Here is a 15,000-nt window from a genome sequence, read left to right on the forward strand (position 1 = left end):
AAGGAAGTTGCGATGGCTGGTGATGTCCTTCCACACCCTTCCTCCCTAACCCGAACCCCAACAACCCCCTTCTCTCTCTCTCTCTCTCTCTCTCTCTCTCTCTCTCTCTCTCTCTCTCTCTCTCTCTCTCTCTCTCTCTCTCTTTCATATGTTCTCACTACCCCCAATTAAAACTGACAAACAATAACTGATACTTTTCTTGATTTTTTAAGTATCACTTTAATTCCTAAATAAGTAATTCAATAATAATTCCAAATATTTAAGAGTATATATATACTCATTTGTTAACGAGTCTTCCAATATCAAAATGATCACATAAACGCATTTCCCAAAACAATAATAGTGATTAACTAAAGATACAGAAAAAAATTTACATAATCAATAAAAAGAGTTAACTGCAAGAGCCCAATAATTTAAAGTCAATTACCATAGATGCACATTATATTTGAATCTACAAAACCATCCAAAAGTGAACCTGATGAGGACGCAACGTTCCCCCATTTCAACTTCAAACAGTAAAAAAGGAAAGAAGTAACTTCGATACGAATTCAGTTCCAATCAATAGGACACAATTACATTAACATGAACCCAATTACATATTCAGCGACACAATGAGACGACCCAATTACATTCTCAAAGCTACGTTTCGTTTGCAAAGATGAAACTCAACCTAAAGATTTTAGAACAGAGTTAATTGAATTTTCACCAGAGAGAATAAAGGAACAAAATCCTAATTACTTAAGCCGGCTTCTCATGAGGAGGGAAGTGGAATGAGGAGAGAGAGAGAGAGAGAGAGAGAGAGAGAGAGAGAGAGAGAGAGAGAGAGAGAGAGAGAGAGAGAGAGAGAGAGAGAGAGAGAGATAGATGGTATAAAGGGCAACGAAATTTAAAAGAAAAATATCAGTAAGTAATTTTGTACAATAGAGCAACTATTATCAGCAACTAAATCAGATTAATTATATTAGTAAAAAACATTTACAACTGGACACAGGAAAAAAAATTTCTTATTTTTTTTTTAGGAAAATTAAAAAAAAAAATCCTAAACATCTTTTAAGCATAATCAAATAATATTAGAAAGCATAAACTTTAATATATACAGTTGAAGCGATTAGACAGGAAATGTTGATAAAGATTCTCTATGAGAAGTTGTATTGAAAAATAAAATCAAACTGTTTGTTTTAGCTTTCTGAAATTACCAACCAAGTTGACCAAAACATCAATAGTGTATATACGATAGTTCGTATTGCAACAAAAAGGAAAATAAATAATGATATTGCATCTTTGACTTTTAGATGAGATACGTACTTAACATACTGTTATATCAAATCTCATAGCGCAAAATTTACGTTAAGAATTATGTCAATAGTATTTATACTTATGTATAACTCGATGGAGGTGCTATGCACTAATATTTGGTCACTTTGCTACATAATAAATTCAAGTTTCATGAAGGATTATTGTGAAGCGGATAACAGTCGTAGATGTTTTATTAAAAAATCACTCGCTGATTATTCCATAAATATTTACACAGAATTTAATGAAATCAGCAAAAAAGTTACGCCATGATGTACAAGTCCAACCACTCATGTTGCTATACATTTCAATTCTAGGAACTACGTCTTATTAAAAAACTTTGATAACAAGAAGACCATATATTCAAAATGAACCTGTGACTTAGGTACCTAAATATGAAAACACAACAATAACAACAAACAAGTTAACATTCCGTTTATATAACTAGACAGTTTCCATATAAAACACAACCAAACATGACATTTATCTTGAAATTCCTTCCAATTCCTAAAAAATTTATCACTGAAATATATTTTCTTATATATTCACATACATATAAATAATTATATCTATCTATCTATCTATCTATCAATATCTATATATATTTATATATATATACACACATATACATATATATATATACATATATCTATCTATCTATCTATCTATATATATATATATTTATATATATATATATATAATATATATATATATATATATATATATATATATATATATATATATATATATATATATATATATATATATACTTAAGACTATGAAGTAGCAATACAATTTTTTTCAAACATCAAGAACAAATAACATAATTTCCAAGTGGTGAAACACGTTTCACAGGAGCTAAGTAACTAACATCCCACTAAATTCCATGCAACAAACCAAATATATTCCATGAACAATGACAAACAAAACAAGGAAAATCCTTCGTCCATATATTTGAAATCTCTGACAACTACTAAATCACCAACAGCGCCACTTATAAAAATAGAAAAACAACAACAACAGCAACACATAATTAAAACAAGCTTCACCCCACAAATGTAGAACCAATACCCAGATACCACACATGCAAGCCCAAGCATACTCATGAAAGTACAAAAACACACACACACACACACACAAGTCGCGAATGGCAATTACAGCCATATCCAGTAAAAGAAACTTTTCCAAGCAGCAGCAACATATAATTACAACAAGCTTCACCCCACGAATGTAAAACCAATACCTAGATACCACACATGCATACCCAAGCATACTCATGAAAGTACACAAACACAAACACACACAGAATTTGCGAATGGCAAGCACAGCCATATCCAGTAAAAGAACCTTTCCCAAGCAGCAACACATAATCAAAACAAGCTTCACCACATAAATGTAGAACCAATACCCTTATACCACACATGCAAACCCAAGCATACTCATGAAAGTACACAAACACACACAGGTCGCGAATGGCAACCACAGATATATCCAGTATAAGAACCTTTTCCAAGCAGCAGCAACACATAATTACAACAAGCTTCACCCCACAAAATGTAGAACCAATACCCAGATACCACACTTGCATACCCAAGCATACTCATGAAAGTACACAAACACACACAGAATTTGTGAATGTTAAGCCCAGCCCCATCCAGCTGAAGTCGAACCGAAATGGGCTATGTAAGTAAAAGAACCTTTTGCAAACAGTCCCAGATGCTTTAATGCACTTGCTCATTACGCCTCTGTTCATCGGCGGAGTCGAACCTATAATCACAATTGTAGCTGGTGGGAGTTTCGCCGGAGCAATAAAATGTTATTGGATATCAACCGGCGCAAATGACTTTATAATGAGACTTGTAAGGGAGGAGATTCGTTTGTTCGTATGTCAGTATGTTCTATCTTTCTTTCTTTATCACCTTGCATCTTTATACTTATGGCTCCCTCTCCCTTTCTCTCTGCCTTCAATTCTCTCTCTCTCTCTCTCTCTCTCTCTCTCTCTCTCTCTCTCTCTCTCTCTCTCTCTCTCTCTCTTCCCTTTGATTTTAATTACATCGAAAGATAATCACCTTCAGGGTAATTGCTAAGAGCTGAGGAACGGATTTACTTTGTGTTCGTTATACTGAATATAATTAAAGCCTGAACCTGAATAATATTTTAAATCTCTTCAGCATAACGAGTGGAAATACGCATTAAAATTCTTTTCAAACTCTTCAGCATAAAAACTTGAAATAGAAATTAAAAACCAACTAAATCTCTCTCTCTCTCTCTCTCTCTCTCTCTCTCTCTCTCTCTCTCTCTCTCTCTCTCTCTCTCTCTGTCAGATGAAGAAGATGAAGAAGAAGAAGAAGAATAAGAGGTATACATTAACTTTCAATACAATCCATAACAGTATGGAATTACAATAATCACCACTATTACTAATTCCAGTTAAAGAAGATTTTATCATCTAGGATTATTATGACCAAACAATTTTGAATTGAACTGCAAAAGATACATATTCACTCAAGGTTAAACAAACAAACAGAAATGCAAATATCTAACAGTATAAGTAATGTGAACGCCAAGAGCAGGAATAATATATAAGTGTAAACTAAGCTTCTGTGAAGTAAGAGAGAAGTAAGAGTGTGATAAAAGAAGATAAAAAGGAAGTTGAGAAGAAGGAACGTGAGGTATAAACAAGAAAGATAGAAATAGACCACTAATCACCAAATTGAACAGTCTAATATTTACCTTCACCGATGCCAGATAAAGTAATAAATCACCCAATTATAAGTGTACCTATGACGTTATCAAAACGGAGAAAAACAATGGAAAAGAAACCGAGAATCTCCTAATGATAAACTTATAAGGAAACCTTCAGGATGTCTGCTGTCAATATGGTTCAGCTGAGACCAGAGGGTAAGAGCAATTGACCAAAAACCACAAATTACTATAAATTTACATCAACGATACCATGGTTGACAGCAATAAACAGTAATTAATAACATGATCACAACATTTTACACACAAACAGGTGAAATTATTCAACAGTTCCTCCTAAAAGTAAGCAACATTTAGAATCAACACAAAAAATTACGGCCAATTTAGTACATCAATCGAAGAAAAACCTTTCCAATTTTAAATTAGTAATACCTTACCCGTTTAAAAACCTTTTTAATTTCCCAATACATTATCAATAATACCAATGAGCCATGCAACAAAAACACAGTTGTCTTGTGGCATGATTCTAAAAACAAAACAATCATATCTCACAAACAATTATACCCTATAAGCAACATTCTTATAGGACAGAGCTGAAGCATTTTACCCTAAATTTTTACATATTTCTTTTTGCTGTGGAGGACGTACCATTTTCTATACCCACTGCTACCTTCTTGCAAGCCTGAAGCTTCAAGATCTAAAGATATCGCCATTCTTTGGCGTGGTTTAATCAGTTAGACCTTAAATCACCAACCTCAACAAATGTCGCTATTTTTTTGGTTGGAAAAAATCAAACTTAACTTGGAGCTGGTGGCTAAACCAAATAAGAGATAAAGAAAAATCTTTTTGAGTCACAATAAATCTTTTATAGAAAAAAAAATAACATTCAATTAGAAGCAAGCTTTGGGATATTTAAATAGAAGGGAACAACAATAAAGAAAAAAATAAGACGAGATATTAAAGGAGAATCTTACCTGTATTGAAAACTGTGGAAATATAATATCAGGCATCAGAAGTAGACAGATGAAAGAGAGACGTAAGAAAAACATTAATAATCATTCATATAAATGACACAATTGGGGCAAAGTAAAGGGGGCGGCTAATATTAATTACAAAGAGATAAGCTTGGGAATAGGGAAAAGGGGGGGGGGACAGATCTAACCTCTTGAAAATAAGTTAAATGCACAAAATACTATTCGAAACTGTCAGGGGAAAATGAGGGATATAATAAAAAATATATATTCAATTGCATTAATCAAAAGAGAAGTAAGAAACCTTTCTTTACAAATGATGAATCAAAAAAATGTTAAAATAGCCGATTTTCAGTCATTACTGATTATGAGAAAATCAGATTCTCAAAGCCAATCAAAATACCTCTCTTTGAGAAGAGCAATAATAGGATAATAACACACTACTAAAAGCATTCTACAAACCAATCTAAATTCACAGTGCGATTTTACGGTGGCAGCATAACTCCTGCCCTCGCTCTACCATCTAAGTAAACAACGGCAGGACCTTCCCAAAAGCGTTTCAACTTCGTATAATGTTGTGGTCTAATTCACTTAACTAAATTCCGGCTGAGGTAAAAACAACAATATATCATTCCAACAACCTTGTTATTATCTACAAAATTAGCTGTGGATCTCTCTCTCTCTCTCTCTCTCTCTCTCTCTCTCTCTCTCTCTCTCTCTCTCTCTCGTTTACAATAACCACAGGACCGCTTTAAGCCCTTCCTGTGTGATTGTGTGTCTGGGGGAGAAAGAAGGCAAACTAGCATATTCTATTACTGTTTTGTTTCAGCAGCCACTAATTTTGGGGAACGACCTCAAAAATGTTGAGGAGCAAGGGTGTGTTTTGTTCATATGGCTGTACATATACACATGTTTATCTAGTATTCTTATTTTCTGACTGGATTGTGCGTGTACTTTATCATGAGCTCTAAAGGATTCACTTACTATGTACATGACAGACGGTATTTGCAATTCTCGACGGTAACCATAAACGAAATTTATACGTATGATTGAAATCTAGGACATATTTCCCACGTTTGCTCTTCATTAAGAATCATGAAAACAATATCTACGGCGACAAACACACAGAGCAAAACAAACAAGGACGAAAAAATAGATGAAACAATAGGACCGACCCTCTTTTAAACCCACTGCCCTCTCCCCTTGCTATACCTCCAGTATGAAATTATTTAAGAGTAGCCGAGTATTAGTTAAACTCAAAGAGCCAACCCCCAACAAAAGCTGCGGGTTCAAAACTGCTAACACAATCAAACAAAAGGCGACCGCATTCTGAATACATACACCTTGTTACAGCCCCGAGGCTACAAAACTTGGACGCGATGTTTGGGGCAGCTTGTATTGAGCCCTGTTTACATTTGCGGTGAAGTTGGAGAAGGGGGGATGGTGGACCAGTAAGGGTAAGGGGAGTGGGGTGACCGAGGAACCAGCAGGAATAGAAGGGATAAGGGGAAGTAAGGAAGTCGGAGAGGGAAAATAGGGCCGTTCTGGTGGTTCTTAGTTGGAAGAGGTTGAGGACCATGCGGAACGAAACGAGCTGCCCGGACAGCGGGACATGGAATGGAATGGAGAAATGGAAATGAAAAAAACTTTGTGGTTAGAAGCTGAAAAGATCGAGGAAAGAACTTAAAAATACACGGTAAAGATAAAAATTAAAGAATGAGGAAATATATGATAATGAGGGGACTTACGAAAAATATTTCACTTATATATACACACACACACAAAAAGCCCCATATTCTATCAAAATTAATCTGAACCTAACGGGAATCTTTTTTTAATATAATAATCGTTATCCCGAAATGACTAACCGATAAGCTAAAAAACACACACACCGAATCTTCAACCATTTGCATGAAGTATAAAAAAAAATATGTTTGTAGTATATGAAAAGCAAGAGTGAGTCCCTCGGTTAACTTTAGCAATTAAATATAGTTTGCCATACACTGCACAACGGAATACGAAAGGATGCCATTGGAGGAACTCAGCCTTTGAACTACGACTTTTATAATTTTATGGGTTTTAGGTTGTTATTCGCTCTGTCTATTTCCTGCTCATATAACTTCCCTACTTCTTTATCTTTATGTTATTTCTAATTTCTGTATCTGTCTAGGGCAAATCCTTCATGAGAGTTACTATAATAAAAATGCTACTGTGGTCTCATTGAACCACGATATAACAAATCCCGAGTAAAAATGTAAGCGAGTATATATATAGTGCATACATACATTCATACATATATATACACACATAGATATATACATACATACACACAAACACAAACGTCTTATCATTAAATATATATATATATATATATATATATATATATATATATATATATATATATATATATATATATATATATTTAATGATAAGACGAGATTCTACCTCGCAAATGTCACGAAGTAAACAAAATCTAAATCTTTTATCCTGAATCTATGTTAGTTAATTGGCCTTTGGTATATTTACTGTCTCTTTCAATGTCCGACATTCATTAGACCCGAAGCAATATTTCTATTCTTTTAACGGTAGCTACAAAATGCATATCTAGTTTTTAAATAAACACTATTTGAACATAAAACAGCCGATACATGTCAACCTACAAAATACGCAGAAACAACTAGAATAAAGCTACTTCAAGGTTTAACCAAAATAATTACGAAACTAGCTTTTTAGATACGACAACTTTCTCTTGTCAGTGTTTGCTACGGAAACGGTGACTACAGCAAGGAGATATGAATAATTAAATGAACATATATACATATATATATATATATATATATATATATATATATATATATATATATATCTTTATAAATATTATATATATATATATAAATATATATATAATATATATATATATATATATATATATATATATATATATATAAAAATACATATATATTATATAAATATATATACATATATATATATATATATATATATATATATTATATATATATATATATATATATTTATATATATATATATACACAATATACAATGCATATATATATATATATACATATAGATATATATACACACACACACATATATATATATATATATAAAATATAATATAATGTATATGGGTAGGTATTCCAAAGCTACCAATTTCTTTCCCTACAAGAATTTACCATTTTCCTGGACTACGCATCAAATAACTACGAGGGTTTACATTACTTTAATTTTATTTTCTAATTTTCTTTACCCTTTTCTTCAGCTGAGCAACTGGACGAGTCGCCACACGTAGTTACCATGACAAGAGACACTGCAGATCCCGCTGGCGAAATATTTAAGAGGTTTTTGGAAGACAAAAGAATGCATTAAAATGTTGCTACAAAAATAACATAATGGAAAAGGAAAAATTATTTAATGCCGCTGGAAAATTTATATCAGATTTATATCGCATGAAAGAATAAAGCTGCCAAATGTAAAAATGGACACGAAGTGACAGAAAATATATTACAATCCCAAATGTTTGAAATGAATGTTTTATATAAAATGTAAAGAAAATATTCCAGTGTAAATTCAGCTCAAGGTTTTGTATATCGAGAAACAAATGCATATTATTTAAATTTGTGTTGAGTGCTTTTCTTTTTCAAAAATAGTATATTTATAGTAAAATCTTAAATGAAAAAAAAAGACAAATAAAAAGGACTAAAAGAATACACGTAGATTTAGTCAAATAATATTATATAGTCCTCTACATGAATGAGCGGAGCTTACGGAAATTGGTGAATTGAAAAAAAAAATCCGTGAAAGAATATATATCTATAAATTCTTTCACGAAAGATTTAGGTATATAAATTAACGGTAAATCAAACAAACAGCATTAAGCGGTCATCGCGGCCAAAAGTGTCTTCATAATAATAATAATAATAATAATAATAATAATAATAAAGGTCTTTATCGACCTAGATCAATAATAACAATATTAATGATAATGGTATTGATGATGATAAATATGACATGTACACAGGTTCTTATCTACTTAGTTTCAAACCAATGCCTCCCTATTCTACCAAAAACAAAGCTAGTCTGCAAAGAACTGGGTAAGTTTTAATTCACAATTCGGTGCAATGTGTCACAAAATATAAACGCAAGGGGGAAGAGTTAGGGAGAAATGTAGCCTAATCTACCTAGAAATATGTTAAAGAAGCAGACTGAATAAAGACATACTGTACGTAATAGAAATACCATAGCACGTATTGGGTTTCCAGTAATAGTGACATAATAATTGTTCTGTGTAGAAGACTCTTTAGCTATGGTAAGCAGCTCCTCTATGAGAAGGACACTCAAAAATCAAACCATTGTTCTTTAGTCTTGGGTCGTGCCACAGCCTCTTCCACTGTCATGGGCTAGAGTTCTCTTTCTTGAGGGTACACTCGGGCACATTATGCTATTTATCTTTCTCTTATTTTGTTAAAATATTAATAGTTCATATATGAAATATTTATCTTAATGTTGTTACTCTTCTTAAAATATTTTATTTTAATTACTTCTCTTATTTCCTAGTTTCCTTTAATCACTGGGCTATTTCCCTTGACTTATAGCATCCTGCTTTTCCAACTATGGCTGTAGCTTAGCAGGTAATTATAATAATGATAATAATAATATGATGACGATGAAAGCGAGTAATCCCTGAATAACACGAAATGCATAAGCCCAGTTTGGAATTTAAGAATCAGCTGACGAGCACAAAATAAAAAAACGTCCAATCACGAACACGTCATTAATAATTATATCTGTCACTAAATATAAAAAGGTTGGATAATAAAACCTATGAATAATTTAATATGCTAACGTGAGCTTCAGGAATTCTGTCAATCATAAGATTAAAATAATATATAATTGGATTTTACGTTAAATACATCCGCTCATCCCTCTTTAGGCAGTTATATTTTCTATTTAACTCAGGTATTCGCCAATATATTGTACTAGTTGCCTGGATTAAACTAATTGAATAATTAAATCCATTTTTACCTAGTGGATTTCCTAAAAATTTATAGTAGTTATTTTCAACGGTAAATTAGCTCAAACTGGTGAGTAAACAAAATTTTACCATATTATACCAAAGCTAAAATTGAGATAAAAACAAAAACCATCTTGAACGTTCAAATAACACGTTCCTTATCAATAAATTTTACATTTAATAACCGAAATTAATATGATTATTTCCAAAGTCATTCTGAAAACTCAATAAGAAAGATTAAAAAAGAAAACCTTTATAATACATAAGCGCAATCCAACTAAAATCTTAACTAATTCATTTAAAATATACCTTCATGAAAACTCTAGTCTTTAATAATGACACTTAAAACTGTCAACAAAACATCGAGGACCTCCCACCCATGAGACCCTTGACACGAGACAAACAGATTATTAAAAAAAAGAAGACCAACAGTTATATGATGCGACAAAAATCATGAAAACTTGGACAAGGGGTGAGTTCTCTCTAAACATACTTCACAGAACGAAGTAAAGGATGATGGCAGAAAAGGACATAGAGCTTCCTACACGAGTAGAAATAAATAATGGCGCTAACGATTTAGCGTTCAATAGAATATATATATATATATATATATATATATATATATATATATATATATATATATATATATAATATATATATATATAATATATATATATACTTATATATATATATATATATATATATATATATATATATATATATAGAGAGAGAGAGAGAGAGAGAGAGAGAGAGAGAGAGAGATGTTGACCAACTTTATCTCGTGATGTACGCATATATAAAAAAAAACAATCAGTAATTGATTTAGTAGAGGGTGGAACTAAATGGTGTTATCCTACCAGTTTCAGGGGGCCTTTATGGGATGAAGCCGCGAGTCTCACACCTTGCTCCATGGATATTCAAGGTCCAATTATAGCAACTGCATTTGGTTTTCATTGTTAGTCAGCTATCCATGTCAGACCAGATATAATACTGCTTAACTATTTGCGTAGTACACAGCTAGAAACACACCTCTTAGTCCCAGGAAAGTGTTCTAGGAGCAGGTTACTATTCCTATGTCCAGTTACAGCCGGCCTGCGGTCCACTATATCCAACTAACTAGCAAGTACAGAATATGGATTGCATTAAAATAGGCACGACTGGTTTTATTGGAACGTTTGCATACGTCCCCCATCTCCCGTGGGATTCAAGCCCAAGTTCTAGAGCTCTAAAAGGTAGTACCTTGACCACATCGGTATCTAGTATGAGAGTTGGTAGCATATAAAAATACAATAATGAGAAATGAAAAATACGAAACATATACCACACGCCATATATGTGTGTGCGCGCGCGTGCGTGTGTATGCGTATGAAACAAGAAAGCCTACAACTCCAGAGTATAACAAGAAGTGTCAGGTGGCGAGGGACAAACTAGGTTGTTAGGGGGAACTTTATTGGTCGTCGCATTACCATAGCAAGAGTATGCAAATCAGTGGAATTGACCCGACGGACCCAGGCTAGAGAAAACCAACTAGCTCTTCTTTAAAAGTGAACAACAAGCAAATACAATACAACAACGCCTTTCCGTAAATAGAAAGGGGAAAGGATTTGCCCCCCAACAACCGCTCGGTAACAACAAATAGCATGAAGTTCGAAAAACAATTTCCTGCACACAAACATGACTGCGACACGTTGTCTACAAGTAAGCAAAGGGAAAAGGTTAATCTTAGAGTCCATCTCTCTCTCTCTCTCTCTCTCTCTCTCTCTCTCTCTCTCTGATCGATATTCTGCGAAATTGGTTTTCAGTCGATATTGTTAATTTATAAAAATGTAAACTTGATTTTTTTTTTCGATAAAAAAAAGTTTTCATATTCAAACTCACTTTCCCCCTCACATTTCAAATATAACAAACTGCCGTATACTCAACACGATTATATATAGTAAAAAATTCCAAAGATAATGATTCTGGATATTAATTAGGATTAAAATCTACTTGCACATAATGACATTCTAATTTCAATAAACTTTACAGTAACTATTTATGTGTAACTTAGGTAAAATGCAGCTATACATCACAAAAATTTCTAACAAACACCAAGAAAGAAAAGTCGATAGCCAATAATGAAGACAGGTCAGTTGGACAAAGCTTTAACTATGACGTCGGGAGTAGTTATAAGAGAGAGAGAGAGAGAGAGAGAGAGAGAGAGAGAGAGAGAGAGAGAGAGAGAGAGAGAGAGAGAGAGACGTGGCAATAGTAATATCCTGTTTACTCTCTTTCTCTTTCTTTTGTATTTGCATATTATAAAAAAATAATGCCACGTCTTAATGTTGGTTTCAAATGTTACTTATAGAACTGCAAACAAGTCGGTTAATGCAAACATTGGTAAGATTTCTGAACGGCGCGACGCTAATATTTCTGTGTCAATACAAGAGAAACAAAAAGAAAAAAAGGAAACATTATTAACCAACGTTCAGGAGTGGAGCCACAATTTGTATTTATAAACAGTCAAGTATGCTTCATTATAAAAAAAGAAACATAACATATGCGTATGGTTTACGGAACTATGTAAATTAATTTAAAAAATAAAATTCTTTTCCTATTTGAAAAACACATCACATCAGCGGCCAAAAATTTATTAATACACTGAAATGTTATTGTTGATCACCTAAGCCGTCTCTTACATTTTATGACATTTTACAGTAGCAAACAAGGTACCCGACTAAACCGTAATGCTATACACTGTAGCATGTACAGTATTAAGTACTCAAGTATAAACTACAGAGAAACTAAAGTACTGTATCATATACCATCATAAGACCTCCAAAAGTACTCCATTATGCAGTATCTTTGACCATAGAATGCAGTGCTATACAGTATCGAAACTAAAACGTACACAAGTGAAACATCGTGAACAAGTATTGAACTTCATTGAAGCACTCTAAACGCATTGGACTGCAATACCTGCAAAAGTATTTGTTCTTGCACAGTGTGTCTTTCTACAGGCTAAAGAAAAATACACGTCTATTGAATAAAGTAACAAAATAAATATACTGTAAAAGACAGGTTTGAACAAAATTAGTTACATTGCTAATTACATAGAGGTGCGAGTTTACACGCCACCTGCCGATACCTATATATCCAAAACCATTTCCGCCGAGATAAAGGTTGACCATCATTATTACTATCATCATCATTATTATAATTATAAACAGTCTACTAAAATATTTGCATTCAGATGTAGATTGTCAAAATGTGGTTAAAATTATGCAGCATTATCGCAATGCCTAGATAAAGTTTCATTAATGGCATATAATGCAAAGCCCAATAATTACAAATAACTGTATGCATTGCTTTGTCCAGTCAGTGATAAACGACTGACGTTAATTGAATGCTTTCGTTCATCAAGAACAGGTGAATGTTACTTAGTTTCCTTTATAAGGTCCTCTCTTTGTTACAAATTACCACATTAACAAGGCTACAATAAAAACTCCTTATATGGGGGCACATTTCGAATACTTTAAATCAAAGAATTCGTGCTTTGATACATTGAATGTGTCTCTCATAAGAATACTCGTGATTCTCAAATGAGGTACTGAGAAAAAAAAAAAAACAACAACAACTTTCACAAGATTTCATTCGTTATTCCATTGGCAATAAAATCACATAATATTACCTAACAGTATTCCAAAATTTGGAAATAAGCAGGAAAATAATAAGAAAAGATAATCATTAAACCTTGAAAAGGAAATCAGTGTTAATAGTTAGTGTTATAGATGAGAAATTGTATCGAAATTGACCCACGGCAATTTAGCCAATTTACGAAAATACGATCACATATTGGCCTTAATATTAATCACCAACCTAGGCCATCACGGAAGCCAAATTGACCAGCTAATAATTCTACATATCAAAGAACTTGCAATGCACAGCGTCAAGTGAGGGGCGGGGAACACCAAATAACACAGACTACCATCAAAGGTCAAGTGATTAGGTGACCTCTTCAAACACAATTTCCGAGAAACGGTCAGCATTAGCTCCTAGCAAATTACCTCCTGAGTGACAAACTACTTAGCAATACATACTCTCATTACTCTTCAGCGGTGTGGTTCTTTGATGGTGGTACTCGGTAATAACAAGTGATATATAATATTGCTGTTGCATAACATTGAAAAGCATAATTCTACTGGTTTCAAATTACAAGTATTCCTGGGGTTTGTGTCAGAGAGAGCGAGAGAGAGAGAGAGAGAGAGAGAGAGAGAGAGAGAGAGAGAGAGAGAGAGAGAGTTTAAAGGCAAGCGAGTAAAATCGCTTATAATAATGATGAACAGAAGCGGACAAAAGAACGGCAAAAGTGGAAAAAGAGTTGAAAGGATGCGAAGGTCAAAGAAAAGAGAGAGAGAGAGAGAGAGAGAGAGAGAGAGAGAGAGAGAGAGAGAGAGAACCACTTGTATGTGTGCTTAGCAAATATGCAGCTTTACTTGATCTAATATGCAAAGCTTTTCACCGTAATTTTCCAAATGGTGTTTAGACAAGGCTAAAGTGGTCGATGGTGGCTCTGGATAAGTGAGGAGTAAGAAGCAAAAAGACAAGGAAAGGGGAAGGGGGAAAATAGGGAGGGAGAAAGAGGGAGGGGGAAAAGGGGGAAGGGTAGTACGCAGTGAACGGGGAACTAGTTGGTGGGAAACGATAAAAGACCAAAGTACGTCTTTATTGCATATTTCTAAATTATCAGTTTGCTTCTTTCTACACTTTTTACCTGCCGTTATGCCCTTAGAGGTGCTTGGCTTGCACGGATCAGTGGACTGGGTTCCACAAGTAGACCCTCCTCCACCTCCTCCTTTCCCAACACCTCCTCCTCCTCCTCCTCCTCCTCCTCCTCCTCCTCCTCCACCAGGTTCCTCTCCTTGCGACGAGCTTGTTCGCTCTGGCCTCGACTCTTTGACGCTCATCCTTTTGTCCTTTTTACTAATGGCTGTCTGGTTTGTTTGGTCCTCCTCCTCCTCT

General features: G+C 33.7%; 1 protein-coding gene across 1 annotated transcript in view; it reads right to left on the reverse strand.

The window, feature by feature from the left end:
* Positions 1 to 15,000, reverse strand: part of LOC137648222 (probable ATP-dependent RNA helicase ddx17) — a 453,496-nt gene that overhangs the window by 49,839 nt on the left and 388,657 nt on the right. The gene's annotated exons all lie outside the window — the stretch shown is intronic.

The sequence above is a fragment of the Palaemon carinicauda genome, chromosome 10, assembly GCF_036898095.1.
Source record: "Palaemon carinicauda isolate YSFRI2023 chromosome 10, ASM3689809v2, whole genome shotgun sequence".
Lineage (NCBI taxonomy): Eukaryota > Metazoa > Arthropoda > Malacostraca > Decapoda > Palaemonidae > Palaemon > Palaemon carinicauda.